This window comes from Vollenhovia emeryi, unplaced genomic scaffold (assembly GCF_000949405.1).
Source record: "Vollenhovia emeryi isolate VEMERY1.0 unplaced genomic scaffold, V.emery_V1.0 DF939189.1, whole genome shotgun sequence".
In the NCBI taxonomy this organism is placed as follows: domain Eukaryota; kingdom Metazoa; phylum Arthropoda; class Insecta; order Hymenoptera; family Formicidae; genus Vollenhovia; species Vollenhovia emeryi.
In genome coordinates, this window is record NW_011967177.1 from 1012180 (window position 1) to 1026843 (window position 14664).

The 14664-nt window shown below is 43.0% G+C and overlaps 1 protein-coding gene across 1 annotated transcript in view; it reads right to left on the bottom strand.

The window, feature by feature from the left end:
* The window catches only part of LOC105562413 (ras-related protein Rab-37), a 146016-nt gene extending 131593 nt beyond the window's left edge, over window positions 1-14423 (bottom strand). Inside the window, exon 1 of the mRNA XM_012013237.1 lies at window positions 14400-14423. The gene's annotated coding sequence lies outside the window, so the exon portion shown is untranslated. The remainder of the gene's footprint in view (window positions 1-14399) is intronic.
* Between the last annotated feature and the right edge of the window lie 241 nt (window positions 14424-14664).

Genomic DNA, 14664 nt, shown 5'->3' on the forward strand with positions numbered 1-14664 from the left:
GCGATACACGCGATAGCTCGGCGTAACGATCGTCTCAAATCGATATTATTTATGATGCTCTAGCTGCAGTACGCTTCTCATTCAAATGAAACTCGTAGCGCTGCGTCGCGAGCGTATTTCAAGGTTTACTCCAAGGCACGCGTATATGTTTATGCATCGCCTCTCGCCGTGCACGGCCATGTACGTATAACAAGCGTAAGTCAGGTCACACGCCTGACCCAGATAGGGAGGACCGTGCGGGGCGAAACGCAATTGGAAAAAAAAGGCGCTCCAGATTTCGCCGCGTTTATCACTTCCTCGTGTGTCATCGTCGTCTAACGGCCAAATAACGACATCATCGCCCGAGATCGTATCTGCGTGATATCCGGTGTCGTCCGTTCGTTGACACGTGCGCGAATTCAGCGCCAATTTGCTCGATCAAAATGCGATCAAACTACACTCTTGACAAAATCGTCGTCTAAAAACGACACCGCGCACCTTCAGAAAGGATTTCCGTTACCGGGGCAAAAATATTCTTGACGCATTTACATTTCTCACAACCTCATAAAAATAAGGCAGTATCAATAATTCAAAATCAATAATTCTTATTCTCCTCTAACGAATTAGAAAAGATTGGCTTATTATATTGAAACAAGAGTAACTTGTATAAATGTAAGTTTATATAAACTTGCGTTTAGAAGAAATTTTCCCTCCATCTTGGCACCACGATATTCGACAAAAGACGATACATACTATTATTTTATTCTAGATTTTAGAATTTTTCATCCAAGATAAAAATATTCCTTTCTCTATAATAAATATGATTGGCGCTGTATCCTATTTTATGATACATTGAAGTGCAATAACATTGGATCCGCACTTTTTTTTCTGTGGATGCGGAATGCGAGGCGGAATGGCACGGTGATAACGTATCGTAAATCGTCACTTACAACATTACAGCGTCAAAGCGAAAGGGAGATTATCGAAGTTACACACAACTGCATGTCAATTTCTTTTTCTACCTTGTTATCGCCCCGAGTATCAAAGTGACAGAGAATTTGCGGCTACACGCGCTTTGTGGGAGAGCACCAGAATTGCACCTTATTCAATAGGATACAAAAAAACGTTAATACCGCGAAAGCGCGACGCGACTTTGCCGCGGTCCGCGCGATACGTCGTTTAAAACGCAATATCCATTACCGCGCGAGCCTTTTCGTCCCGGATAGACGCGATTTGCGCCACGGCAGACAATACCAATTAAAAGTGGCGAAAGAGAAATACGCAGATCGAGAGAACAGAGAGAGGAGCTGCGCGACGGGCGAGCCGACAAAGAGACAAGATTGATTACCGGGGACACCGAGGGTGGATGAGGAGACAAAACAGATCGAAATACCATGGGGCTCGGGGGTTTGGTTTCTATTAGAGCACCCTCCCGCACGCCCGAGTGCCTTACTAATTCCATTAAACGAGTACGCGTCCCGGCCTTCCATGCTCTCCCCGTACCGCACGCGGGACCTAAATTAGCGCGCAATTATTTCCCTGGCATAACGAACGCACGCGTACCGCGGATCACGGCTGTGCGGCCGTCAGCTTCCGCGACGCTACGCAAAACTCTTCGCCGCTGCTCTCAAATCTGTGCCGACGACGACGTGACGTCGACCCCTTTCGAAAATGCGCGCGCGCGCGCGATATTCGGCGCACATTTCGTGTAGTCAGTCTCTGCGCTCGTACCATTTTATCGGCGGAATTTAATGTTTCCTTTCGCGAGCTGTACGTGCCGCGTCGCGAGATACGTGCTGCATCGTATTGTCTCGGTTAGACATTCAAATGAATTGTCTTGAAGAGATTGCGGGATTTTTCCGTAAACGGCGCCTTTGGCCGTAAACCAAGGGGTAAACCACTGGGGGCGTTGTGGTGTACAGATTTGTGGCATTGCTAGGCATTTTTTGGGCATTAGGCCTTGGTTGGACATTATAAGGATAAGATATGATAAAATAAGATAAAACAAAACAATTAAGATAAAGTAATGCCCACTGGACATTAGTGTACAAGATTTTGATCAGCGGTTTTCCCGCTCGCCTTGAACTTTGAAACTTTAATATTTTGTAAGATTTTAAATTGATTTAACTCTCCGAGGCCACACTGGATGGCGACCATCCTCAAAAAATCAAGAGTGTTTTAAGATAGGCTTTATAACTAGTAATTCTGCCATCTAAAAACCTTAGTTCAAACCCTCCTCTCGAAGATCCGTGCAATATTAAGTCTCTCAGGCACATCAGTTGCGTTTGATACAACACTTGAAAATTATTATGGATGATGACCACCGAACAGTCTTGCTCGTTGAATCTGCTCTCCACGAAAAGAAATAAATTTTTTAATGAGTAAAGTCTGTCTCGAATTTTCCCTTTTCCACTTTTTCACCCCAAACAATTGAGAGCACATTTCGGGTTTGCCACCGCGTAAATTATTCAACAACATCCTTACGATGTCTGGGTGGCAACCACCCAGTGTAATCGGGGCGTGTGACTAAAAAGAAAGAGGCGTGGCTCTGTAGAGTTAATACATAGTGAGTGAAATAACTATATTGTATCGGGTTAATTACTCTCGTGTCACGTTTGGAAGTCGAGGATAATAAAAGAGACGAACGTTTCTTAACATCGTCACGTGTGAGACGCCGAAGTCAAAAAGTGCCAAAGCACCGAGGAGCAACGTTAATATCCGGCGAGGATTAAAAAAATTTCACCGATGTTCCACACTGCGAACGCGAGAGAGAGTGGAAGATAGGAGAAACAATAAGCGGAAGCGCCATTGCCGTATCCGTTGTAATGAATTGCAGTGACGCACACGCGGTTTCGCGATAATGTACCCGGCAAGCTGGCGTAACGGCGACAGGCTCTGTCGAATCTGTAAAAATTGCGGCGAGCGGCGGCGCGGCGTTGTGATCTACGGCGGCGAATGAATGTAACGCGGCACGGCGAGGAGCCGCGCTTCGCAGAGAATTATCGTTGTGAAAGCGGGAGAGGAGAAATGCCCGGCACTTGACTGAATCAAATGCCTCCGAGCGCGTTTCTGTCCTAATCTACAATATCGCGTGATCTATCTTATAGACAGGCGACAGTTCGGGTAATCGAAACGCGTCTCGATTAATTGGTCCGTTAGGTCGATCCGACATGCATCAACGTGTGCACATCAGCGACGCTCGTTACCCCTGTCCCATTTTTTGTTATTTTTTAATCGCGCGCGTACACGTATCGCGGTGTCGCGACGATAGAATCGAGCGTGTTATCGCTGTTTTTTTTTTCCGGAATAACAGTGCTGTTTCGCGGTCTGTCCGCGCGTCACGTTGACGTTACAAAGCCGCCGTTTGCGTCACAACGTTCCGTAATTGGCAGCAAATGGGCTCAGCAAATGGGCTTTAATTCCATTTGTGCAATCAACGGCCCGTAAACGTAACGGCCATGGCGAGAGAGGATCGACAGTCGATGCCTGTCAGAAGCGTCGTCCAGTCGCCCCGCGTTAGATAACAAAATTACCTGCCACTTTTTGCGGCTTGCATTTAATTAACGCACCTTCAATCCAATTTTCGCGACGGCGTAGCGTGCGGGAAATCCACGCGGATTCTTTAAATGGTATCTACGTGAAATCTTGAAAACGCACACGGCTTTCGCGCATCACCTGTACGTGTATCTCTCCTTCTTCATTACATTATAGTATTTTGATACCAATGAAGAAAAAATAGTCGCTATTAACATTCTAGGAAAAATTATCACAATTTAGTGAAGCAAGTGAAGATTTTGACGCAACATTGTGGCAAGAGAAGAGACAAGAGGACTTAAAATAGTATTTTAATAATTTATAATGATCGGTGTCATCATAAATATTGAGAGTTAACCTTTAAAAAGCGGGAAACCAATTTTTAGACTCCGCAGGAATCTCTTATTTTTTGTAGCACTTTACATGAAAATTATAAATAAGCGTTTTTTTTGCACACGTACATGAAAATTATAAATAAAAATTATTAAGTTTTGAAAAACCTGCCTAGAGATTAATAAACATTATAAATTGGTCTACTTCGATCTCTCTTCAAAATTCCAAAAACCCGTCCGAATTGTAAATGGTAATCAAATGGGATAAAAACGCCGGTCATAAATTAGAGCATATTAACTGAATCAATTTTTTAAATACCGTATGGGTAATAATTTTATGCTTCCGATCGCGAAGAAACACATTCGTGAATATATTCAGCGCCACGACTAAATGCCCCTTTATGAAAAATGCACCTCGAATTACCATACAATTCGAAGAACGTAGCGCAAAAGAGATAAATGAGGATGATTACATCAACGTCGCGCCGCGATGCAAAGAGCGCAATATTCCGCAGCAAAGCGATTCTTTCTCGCGGCGAAGCGCAAAAATTCATGTCAATTGAATACAAGTATTAAAATCAAAACGTAAAAAAGCCCCGGGCACGTTTCTCACTTGGCCGTTCGAAACTGCAAAAAATTGTGCCCGAAACCGTCGCGTGTCGGATGAATCGATCGCGCTAACCGAGGTACATCATTAATATCCATCGATTCCCCATGGATTCGGGCATTAACGGCTTAGCACGCTCGGAACGACCGTGCCGTTCCCGTTATTCTTATCGTTGCGGCAAGGAAAAAAAACGTCGCGCGCGAGCGACATGTAAATTCCCTCGCGCCGAGAATCGTACGAAAACGCCACTCATAAAGATAGGCCGATGGCGGAGGACGATCCGCTTAAGTCCGTCTTAGTCGTAGACGTTGGTCTCAGTCTACAACAGGTGATTGAAGCCCTATGCCCTAAGAAACTGACCAATCAGTCAAGAATGAGGAGAATACTCGACTGAGATTGGTCAATTTCCTCACCCGAGTCCGCGACTACAATAAGCGATTTAAGCCCTAATAAGAAATTGACCAATCAATCAAAAATGAAAAGAATTCTCGACTGTGATTGGTCAATTTCTTAGAGCTCATTGTAGACTGGGACTAAGGTGAGGCAGAGGAAAACGTATATAATAAGTCGTGTACAACAGTCTTTCACGACTTATGTCTTTCTCCGTACGGCAGCCTTAAGCGCTTGCGGATCATTCTCTGCCATCAGCCTCTAAAACAAGATGCCGAGAGAGCGAGGTTTAATCGCCCTTGTCCACGTCGTCCGCTAGTAGCCGGGAGTAAAAGTCGATTTCCCGTTACCATCCATAATTGACGCGTCGCACCGTAATTGGTCATCGTCGTAATGTCGTCGTTCGGGAATCGATTGTTCGGTGCGTGCGAAAGCCGACATCGGTTGTTAACGCCGCGCCCGGCCCGTTCTCCGCCCGGAAATCAATGGCCGTCTCTCTATTCTTAGGAGACCGAATGTATATATCGCGCCGGCATGTAAATTCGTCGCGGGGCACAATCCTACACGTTGGTCAATTAATTAGAATCTCGTTAAACGAACTCTATCGGGGCTCGAAATTGAATTTGACGTACCGAAACATCGTTATATCAATTTGTCCACCGTATATCGGCTGGATATCGGTGAGTGATTTAATGAAATTCCGTCGTGGCGAAAAGTTCGCGTCGCGTATTTTGCATTCGGGAAATGAGAGGACAGCGCTTTTGTGAGGGAATAGAGATTCTGCGAGACGGAAACGTCGCGATCGTCTCTATCGTTGTTCCATTTTCCAAGTTCAGTGGGCGATAGTTATCTAAGATTTTTTTAAAATTTGCGACACATATTAATTTAGCATACAATTTTCATAGCAAGATATTTAATCGAATAATATAATGAAGGCGTTATGTTTTTTTTTCATTTATTACTCGAGCTAATTGTCGCGTTTTCGCGTAAGAGCAAGTCAATAAATGCGAGGCACGTAATTTGTGCGAGCATAACAGATACGTAGTGCATTCAAGATTCATCCCGTGATAATCGTTGATTTCAGTCGCGTTCGACAACTCTGAGAAACGCGTAAGTACGCGTGCAATGCGTCAAAATGGCTGGGCGAGTAACGGAGCCTTTCATGCCTGGAAAATTGCAATATTGTAACGCGACTTTTCCCGCGCGACCGAGCCACCTAGGCATTCAATTAGAACGAGTTCCCGAGGAGAGATTCGATAGCCGATTATTTCGACCTCGTGACGGATTCCGTACGATCGTGCAAAATGTTTGCGCGACGCGGCAGCCGCAGAACATTTTGCTTGTTGTCTGCGTCGTTCATTCCTTCGCGTTCTTCTTGTTAGTTATTTAGTTTTATGACACATCGTTGACGAACCTAAAGAATAATAAAGAGGAAAGTATTTTGGAATTCTCGTGAAAATTACGCCCGTATTCCTCTCTCCATCTTGTATCTACTCTTATTGTTAGATATTAAAGTCAATAATTAATAATTCGCTTTATAAAAAATATTAGTGAAAGAGTAAATAATATCTTCATTATATTATTCTATTAAATATCTTGCTTTAAAATTATATATGCTAAATTAATATATGTGTCGTAAATTTAAAAAATCTTAGCTAACTATCGCCCGCTAAACTTACAGTGAATTCGGTTGCTTGCACTAGTGCGCACTGAGTGCATACTAAGGCTCGTTTACAGTCAATTCTTCTATTAAAGGCTCATCTTAGATATCTCTTGAAATATTTCTTAGCCAGTAAAACGATCCGTAAAGCATCCGTGCGGATCATTTTTTTAGTTAATACTTTTTCATTGACTGCAAACAAGCCTTACTGTGCGCTCAGTGTGCACTAGTGCAAGCAACCGAATGCGCTATTAGAAAATAAAACAACAGTAGGGACAATCGCGACGTTTCGGTCTCGCGGAATCTCTCCGCTGTGAAACTCGAAGGGGCTCATTGAGAAGCGTCGCATCCAGCGGTTTTCAATAATAGCTCGTGCGTACATTAAAACTCAACAGGTCTAACGACGATGGCAAAACGCGGCCCGGATTACTTCGTGAGAGTGGATCCCCTTTGATCCGAAAAAGCAGTCAACTCCGTCCGCCCTCGCGCCGACGGCTAGCACCGATCGCGCCCCGTCTGCAGCTTTTAAAAGTCCGATCGAACCGCGCCACAAAGAGGATAAATGCGACTGACAGACAACGAAGTTCGGAGAACAAGTGGACGGCCCTACGAGCCGAGCCGATGCAGGAAAACACGGAGCGGAGGACGAGGCGGAGTAGGAGGGCGGAGGTGCCGAAGGCACAGGACGGAAGAGAAAGCGTAAGGGGGCGAGGGGCAGGAAAAAGAGAGAAGCCTATTCACGATTGTGCTATCGTAAATGGGTTAAACGGCAGGTCGAGAGGGCAACCAATTTAAATCACCGCCCATTCTGTGCAGTCCAATTCGATTCAGCGAGATCGTTTTCAAACCACCCAGCGCCACTTCCATTTTCACTTTCCCTGTTTTCCGCCTTCCAGTCCTTCGGCCTCACCTGCGCATCCACGAGCACCGCTGGACATTATTCCCGCTTGTAGTGACAATGAGTTAACTTTCGGTCTATTTTCGCGCGGTCCGGTTCGCGCAAACTCGGCATATTCGAGGCGACGAGGTCTGTCTTCGAATAATCAATGTTCAAACGCGCTCTCCGCGTCACCGCGAAAGTCGCTCGGTTCGCATGCTGGCACTTATACGCGCACTGTAATTTCAATTACAGGTACTAGCTCGTGATGTAATTGCGACGCGTGTGCGCACAAATGCGGGTCAATTTATGCGTAACGCAATGTTGTACATGACAGCCGTAGACACACGACTTTTATAGCCGTTTTTACCCATCGTCTCCGCAGACATTTCTCGGAGAGCCAAGATGACAATGCAGACAACTATCATCGCATGCCGACTATCGTACGTTAAATCTGATCGATATTAAAGTTAGAGTCGACTTAAAAAAAACACGCAAAGAAATAATTTATAGTCTGATTGATGTAATTATCAGAACTCGAATCTTCTTCGCAATTAGCGCGTCTAGAATAATCAGGCTGTCGAATATTAGACAGTTACGAGATAATTTGAAGTTATAACACTTCGAAGCGACATGCACCGTGTCGGGCTTAGGCGCGTTCTCGATATCCAGTGCACCGCGAAAAATCGACAACGAGGAGCAAAAGGGCAGAAAGAGGGCGGATAGGGAGCGGGTAGGGTCGAAGAGGCTGAACCCTCTGGAACTCTCGTTGGCAGCGGGCCAGCCTCGATTCGCATCGTCATGTACTTTCGGTGTATAGGACTGTGCACGTAATAGAGATCGCCCGGGTACTCCATTAAATTGGCACTCTGACGGTTTAACAACCCGCGCGGAAAAAAAACCCCCGGGGAAAATTGAGTCTTGATCGCTTCTCAGAAACGGTGTGAGAAATATTTTTGCCCTTAAAAAACGGCTAATGTCTTTCCTCGCAAATCTAGAATTCTGTCGTCCGATTCATCGCATGTTTCTTAAGACACATGCTCGCATCTCTTTATATAACAATAAGATTCTTTATACGTATCGACTGATACGTATGATCTCTTTCGCAAGCTCGTATCTCGATTTTATCGTCAACACATTCTGGTCCTAAATGAGTGTTTAAGCAGAAAAACCGAAAATTGCGTGAAATCGAGATACGATCTTTCCTCCTGGAACACCCTCTATAGATTTACATAGTTTTCCACCTGCTCGTATCACATCACTTTATATACACTGATAAAAAAAATATCTTAATCCAAAACAATGTTACTTTACTCGAGAAAATTATTCATTAGGTGGCTCCTAATAGCTTATTAACTTAAATTTAAAAAATAATAAACAAATTAAAACATGCATTTCTTGAATTTAAATATTTATTCGATATCAAACAGTAGATAATTAAATTTTTTTAATTCTACTTTAATTTAAAAAATGTTTACTAAGATGTAAGTTTCACAGCGAAAAAAAATTGGATTTCTTATTTGACCAAAACAATGATTTTACTTAATAAATAGTATTCTCTATCTCATGAAATCTTTAGTTGAATGTAGAAAATGTAACGATTTAAATTAATTTACTTAATATAATACACAGCTTTACTTGGCATTTGATATTTTTATTTAAATAGAATAAATATTTATTTCAGTAAAAAAATAATTTTAAGTAAATCTATTTACTTCGCTTAAAAAAATTTTTTTGTCAGTGTACATTTACATCGCGCGTTGCTAATTATTAATAATCATTGATAAGATTAAATGCATTAGAAAATTTGATGCAGATTTCTTCAGACACGACAAATGCATTAATTTCGACCTTTATGTAACCACGCTCAACGTTCCTCTAGCCGCTGAAACAGCAAAAAGTGTTGCAAACTCCTATTAATAACGTACACCGAGCGATTAATCGTAGCGACACGTTCGCCACGCTAAATGCGTTCGTAAAACAGACCGCGCGGTATATAAAACGCATAGGAAAACAAGCATATCGCGTACGCGGGATGGTAAAACGTCGATGTCGCGCCGTTGTTCATACAATGCTCAACATTGGACCGTTAAATGAAGCGTTTAGCGCACGAGCATCGTGCGCCGAACCGCGGGCAGTCGATTTATTTCCTTTCGGCTGCGCTCGCGTTTACAGCTGCGATAAGATCGCCGAGAGGGGTTGCGCATCGTCTACGATGGGCGTGGCTCCTAGACGTATCATTTATTTACATTACCATTCGCGAATGATAGCTCGTGGTGCGACAGTGATGCAAAGTCTCCGTTCTCGATTGACTAAAATAACGATTATTTCCTAATCATTTTAATCCCCGCGAGAATTTATTATTACGACAGGTCGTATACATTGCCAACTTGCGCTACCGCCACACCATGCGCAACTCGTGATTCGCAGAAATTCTTTGGACATTCGTTATCACGAGACACGGCAGTGTCTCGCGCCAAGTATAAGCTCGCTAGTTACCACACTATTCGTGATTCGCAGTTTGTCATTCGTAATTTGTTACTTGTCGTTCCGTTCGTGTTAACTTTGACAACTTTTAACCTTTGCCTGTTGTTACAGGACTTGTATCATAAGTCAGTCAAAGTTAGTCAAAAAACTATTATTATATAGTAAAATAGTTGCTCGGCGATCATTGCGATCATGCGACGAATTTTTCTTCCATACGAATCACGAATCGCGCAAAGTGTGGCGCTAGCTTTACAACAGTAATTAAGTGTGTATGACAAAATGCGCATTTGGCATCTTGTACACCGAGAACATTTTTCATCGGATAAACCTATTCCGATGGTTAATTTTTACGATTACGTTATGGATACATCCGATGAAATGCAGTTACCGATGAAATCTGATTGAAAAAGCGATCATATTTTTCATCGGACATACAATTTAATTGGATATATCTGTTTATTATTATGTAATTGGATTATCGGATTATATTTAATCCGACATTTTTCTCAGTGTAACAATTCGAAAGCTACGCGGTATACACATCACCAACACATCTTAAGAAATTAATTACATCGCGCTATTTTGCCGGAGATTTTGTTGAATATTCGAACATCAGTAAAATTATTATCCCGATAGTAATATGGTATGCGCTGTAATATTAATGTAACCGTTTCGCCCGCGCTTTATTCGCATCGATAATTTCCGCCATCCGCGCGCACGGCGAGGAGATTAATTAATTGTCGCTCGCCCCCCACTCAAAGAGCCGTCGTCTATCGCCGTGAGTGATAATTTAAATAAATTGTGCGATCGCGAGACACGCCTATGGGGGGAGGGAAGGACGAGTTTCGCGGCGATCTTATCTTCTCGCGTCAATTAACATTGTACGAGCGCGAGCGCATGAATCGCGAGGAAAATATTCACCGCCCGGCGTAATCGACTCGTTACGTTGTAACTCATCTCGTGTAATAATGGAGCAATTACGAAGGAAATTATCCGTATCCGTTTCCAGTTATAATTCCGATCGTTTTCCGGCCGTGTCCCTCAAGGCGACGCGTTCAGTCGGGAGATCCGTAATGTGATTTTGGAAAAAGAGGGGATGCGAGCAAGTCGTGAAAAATTATTATCTCAAAAACTTGGAAAACTCGAACAAATCCACTGTCATACGCGACGAGCGAATTTAGCCGCGGATGTTGTAGGCAAATACCGAGGAAATGCGTTATTGATAATGTTAGTGATTCATTATTGCCCGAGGGTATTATCGTTGACACGAATTTATAAAACAAAGATAAAGCGGAGGTGACTAATATCCTTCTCGAAACAGCGGAGATTCAGTGTTCGTCGTTTCCGCACGCGCGTATACCTATCTGGCCAATCTCCGAATGATAACGCTTCTCTGAAACACGTCGCAACGCCTGTAAGCTCGGAGACGGTCATAGGCAAATTTAACCACCGATGATTTCACGCATCATCGACGACGCACGCAGCGGCGCGGCGCGTTAAGGCTGACGCCACACTTGGCTGCATCTCCGGATACGGCATTACCGTTCGCGACGGAAGAGCCAGGTATCGCTCACGAGTGATAATTTAAATAAGTAATGCCGCTTTTCTGGAGAAAAGCCACGCCTTTGTCCCAGCAGGCAAATGCCGCTCGCGAATTGATTGAATAACCGCGAGTGCAGTCGCGTGCAAAAGTTTCGGCGGGGTTGCGCGCGATCATTACAGACACGATTCGCAAAGCGCAGCCGAGAGGTGTCTTTCTCTTAAATTATTTTCACCGCCAGCTATTTTTTATTGCGTATAGTACCGCATAAAAATGTTCCATTAATTCCCTCAACCGTCGATATAAAATTTCCTTTTCCCTCAATTTCCGTAATTCTCTTCTTGTTATTTTTCTCCAATTTTAATTTATCTTTAATTTCAAACATGAACAATACATTTAAACGATACATATAGTTGCAAGTATTTCACAAATTTCTATTACACCATATGTTTACCTTATGCAAAATAATGTAATTACACAGAAGAGTGCATGAAACTTTAGCGAACCTCTATCATTTATAAAGTGATATTTTTAATTGCTCTTCGTTTTTATGTAAAGTCGACTGTCGCTGATTTCGTCGTTTATGCGTACTTTAGTCGTGTGAAAGAATTTTGCAATTTTATAAAGCCTGCAATTTCAAATTTAGTACGAACTATGAATTGAAAATTTCAAATGCTAATTTATTTTTTATTAGACTTCTGAACCGAGTGTTTTAAGTATGAAAATGTTCCGCTATGCGGCCGGCAACTTATCCTGGTATTATTTTGTGCACAAAAGCCAATAAAAAGAATTACAAGCGTAAAAACTATATTTGGCTGTGTCGGTAAAAAAGATGGCTGAGGGATCCCCTTTTTGATTGCAACTCAATTTCTCTAATACATATTGTAGTGATAATATACCAAAATACACTGTAAAGTGTCTCTTTTTACCAATTTTGAATACAAATTTTTCAACATTGTGACGTAATGAAGCAATTTGGTAGACGGGATTGCCCTTAGCGTTCAAGAAAACTACGGGGAACGATCATTCTCGTTCTTGCGCATTTTTTCTGTCAAACGGTGTGGTAGAAACACACAGAAATACCATGGTCAATCTCAATTTTCACAATCGAAGAGAGCTGATTCGGCGCGGAGTAGTGAGGTGAAACTCGATTGTGTTGCTTTCTACAAAATTAATCATGCTATTTGGCAATAAGCTACAGCGGCGAGCGTACGTTCAATGTTTTCACGCGCCGCACCGTCGATGCGCCACCGCCGATCGCGCTTATGCAACAAGATTTATTGTAAAATCGCGGAAGGGTACGCACGCGGCTGCTTACTTTCCAACATTAACGAGCGCGGTTCATTGCGTGCTGTTTTTACGCACGATCCCGCGCCGTCCGATTGTACGCGAAGCGAAAAGTACGGACGTTCACTCACACGCGCAAAAAAAAAAGCGCGTCTGATGGAACCATTACGTACTGTTCGCGTAATTATTTCTTCCTGTTAAAGACTCGCTATTTTCTATTTATTGCACGCCGTGGCAATCGAGCGCTACCAATTTTTTAATGAAAATTTGTTTCACGCGCATGCAAAGTGTTGAATGCCGCGAACGACTAAACGTGAACTCTGTTCTCTTCGGTACGTATCATCTTTGTGCGAGATGAACGATCATACCTTTTGAACGCCAGTCTAAGGCCAGACGTAGGAGAGAAAGAGGGAGGGCGAGGAATGATTCGAGAGTATAGTGCGAGACTCGGGAGGGAATTATACTTGCATGAGCCAGGCCTCCCTCCGGCCCTCCGGCCTGAATGGTAATTAAAGCGTGCGAGACTTTCTTACAATGCTCTTAATTCCCAAGGAGGACAACTCGTCGACGAATCTGCTATCTTACGACGATCGAAATGTTATTTTTCAAAACAGCATAATTGTAAACATGATCTCGAAATTATGTAAATGTACAAATTTGCTTTCGAAAGAATATTCCGGAGATGAATAACAGAGATCATTATTATCTCGTAAGTATCACCCGAGTATCGTATCGTAAATATCAACGGTTACCTTAGAAAGAGCAAAGAACCAATTAAGCTGAGCTTAAAGCTAAACAACGTTGGTGAAACCGGGCCTTAATGTTTTGATAGAACAAATTACTGAAATTACATATCATTTTTAGGCTATAAAAGCAGTAAATCTCTTTGGTTTAGGATACAACATTGATGTTAAAAATGTTTATTAAGGAAAATTGCGATTTTTGACGTTATTTGGATGCTATTTTGCGTTTGAAAAACGTGTCAAAACGAAGTTGGGGACTCCAAAATGTAAAGAAATTGCATTAAAAACGTTTCTGGGGCATTTTGCGATATTTTGCGTATACATAAAAACGTCACACCTCCAATTACAAACAAATGTACACGTATTTAAGGCCGTGAGGTAAAAACATTTTCCGGTTGACGATACTAGTCTCGAATAATTATCAGATGTGATCTTTATGTCGGGTCCAAATACTGATGTGAGGTAACGTGCGTCTCTGACTTTCTTCAGCCTGCACAAACACCAAGCCGTACTATTTGAATCGCGTGGAAAAAGATGCTCGTGACTTTACACACGCATCCCATGACACGAGAAAGGGCACGGGCGCGAAAAGCCGGAAGTATCGAATTTGTTTTTATTTCCGACATACAGGGGAACTCGTATGTCTCGCGATCAACAGGTGACCAGTTGAATATTGGGTAGAACGACGCTTCGCAGGAAACGCACGATTGCCACACTCGCAACCTGTGATCGTGGATCATGAATTTCAAAGATCTCCATCAACTTGGAGTCCGACGAAAATCGTTTAAATCGCGCACAATATTTCTTCCCATGAAAGTCAACGCAACGATATAAAGAAAAATGTTTAAGATCCTTCACCGTAAATATCCTATCTATTGGCGTTTGGAAGTTGTACAATACTTTGCGACGAATATATAAACTATATTAGTTCTCGAAAGCCAAAACTAATCGTAGAAAATTCACCTGCGACCAATGATTCCCCGCGGCACTCCGAATTTAGCTCGCATCCGTCGCACGCAATGCAGAAATACCAGTCGCGGACGGTCTCGCGTGTATAAATCACGCCCGCGAAGTGGCAAGTATCCCCGAAACGTCGAAACCGTAAATACCGCCCACGCAAAATAAACAATCCGGCAAGAGATCGATTTGTCCCATCGAGCCATTCCGGTCGATCGACTTCCCGTCATCCTCGTTCGCTCTCCTTCTCGCCTATTCGCAGTATCCACCC